Source organism: Mandrillus leucophaeus, unplaced genomic scaffold (assembly GCF_000951045.1).
Source record: "Mandrillus leucophaeus isolate KB7577 unplaced genomic scaffold, Mleu.le_1.0 Scaffold42, whole genome shotgun sequence".
Classification (NCBI taxonomy): Eukaryota; Metazoa; Chordata; class Mammalia; order Primates; family Cercopithecidae; genus Mandrillus; species Mandrillus leucophaeus.
Window position 1 is genome coordinate 4,639,416 of NW_012104476.1, and position 2,194 is coordinate 4,641,609.

The window sequence follows — 2,194 nt, forward strand, 5'->3', positions numbered from 1 at the left end:
TCCCAGGTTCAAGTGATTCTCCTGCCTCAGCTTCTTGAGTAGCTGGGATTACAGGTGCCCACCACGATGCCCAGCTCATTTTTGTATTTTTAGTAGAGATGGGGTTTCACCATGTTGGCCAGGCTGGTCTCAAAACTCCTGACCTCAAGTGATTTGCCCGCCTCGGCCTCCCAAAGTGTTGGGATTACAGACATGAGCCAGTGCGCCCGGCCTCTCCAGATATAATTTCTGCCACTTCATTTTCTTCCTTGAAATAGCCCATGTTACCTTGTTTTTTTAAATATGCTTTGTGATTTTTGTTGTTGTTGGAAAGTAGGTGTTTGAAAAGGCAGCCACTTCTTTGCATATTGGGTCTGTGCCAAGGAAACTCCTTCACTAATTAGCAGGACATTTTTTGTGTCTTGGGATCCACCTGAGGAGAAAGCGAAATGTCTTGGTCCATTTTGTGCTGCTATTACAGAATATTACAGACTGGGTACTTTATAGAGAAGAGAAATGTATTTCTCACAGTTCTGGAGACTTTAAAGTCCAAGAGGAAGGTGCCCGCATCTGGTGTGATAAGGGCTTTCTTGCTGTGTCCTCACATGGCAGAGGGCAGAGGGTACAAAGGGATGAAATGTATGTCCTCACATGGCAGCAAGCCCTTTATACAGTGGTATTAATCCATTAAAGAGGGCAGAGCCCTCATGACCTCCCATTAGGCCCCACCTCCCAATCCTATGGTAATGGGGATTACATTTCAACATAAATTTTTGGAGGAGAGAAAAACATTCAAACCATAGCACTCTCTCCTAGCTCCCCGAAATCCGTATCCTTCTCACATCCAAAATACCTTCATTAAATTCCATCCCAATAATCCCAAGAAGTCTTAACTTTTTTCAGCATCACCCTTAAAAGTCTAAACTTCAAAGTCTTATCTAAATCATACCGGGTGAGGTGGCTCATGCCTGTAACTTTGGGAGCATTTTGGGAGGCTGAGGCGGGCAGATCATTTGAGGTCAGGAGTTTGAGAAAACCTTGCCAACATAGAGAAAACCCATCTCTACTAAAAATACAAAAATTAGCTGGATGTGGTGGTGCATGCTACTCCTAGCTACTTGGGAGACTAAGGGAAGGGAATTGCTTGAACCCAGGAGGTGGAGGTTGCAGTAGTGAGCTGAGATCACACCAGTGCACTCCAGCCTGGGCAACAGAGCAAGACTCCACCTTAAAAAACAAAACAAGGCTGGGTGCGGTGGCTCACACCTGTAATCCCAGCACTTTGGGAGGCCGAGGCGGGTGGATCATGAGGTCCGGAAATCGAGACCATCCTGGCTAACATGGTAAAACCCCACCTCTACTAAAAAATATATAAAAACTTAGCCGGGTGTGGTGGCAGGCGCCTGTAGTCCCAGCTACTCGGGAGGCTGAGGCAGGAGAATGGCGGGAACCCAGGAGGCAGAGCTTGCAGTGAGCCCAGATCGCGCCACTGCACTCTAGCCTGGGAGACTGAGCAAGACTCTGTCTCAAACAAAACAAAACAAAACAAAAACCTTGTCTGGGAAATCTGCTGCTCCCCTTGTTAATTTTTTCTTTTTCTTCTTTTTTTTTTTTAGATGGAGTCTCACTTTGTCACCCTGGCTGGAGTGCAGTGGTGTGATCTCAGCTCACTGCAACCTCCATCTCCTACGTTCAAGTTATTCTCATGCCTCAGCCTCCTGAGTAGCTGGGACTACAGGCTACACCACTGCACCCGGCTAATTTTGGTATTTTTGAAGAGACAGGGTTTCACTATGCTAACCAGGCTGGTCTTGAACTCCTGACCTCAGGTGAGCCACCTGCCTCATCCTCCAAGTGCTGGAATTACAGGCATGAGCCACCACACCCGGCCCCAGACAAGGCTTTTATTTTGGGGCTAGTGCCCCAGTACAAGGATGCTCCAGCTGACTCTCTGAAAAAAGTCAGTAGTTTTTTTATTAGGCAAAGTGTGGGAACTGGCATCAGGGGTAAGGTTTGCAGGCTGAGCTGGTAGCACATGATGGGCAAGGCATGCAAGCCAAGCATGTCTGGTTGCAATCTTGGGTAAGGGCCATTTGGTGGTCTGGCCGGCGACAAAAGGGCTGTAAATCAATTACTCAGCATTTCTTTCTGAGGTGGAACTCTCCGCAGCCTTGGTTTGATATTTAGATCTTCTAAGGCCAGTTCCTGGAATTTT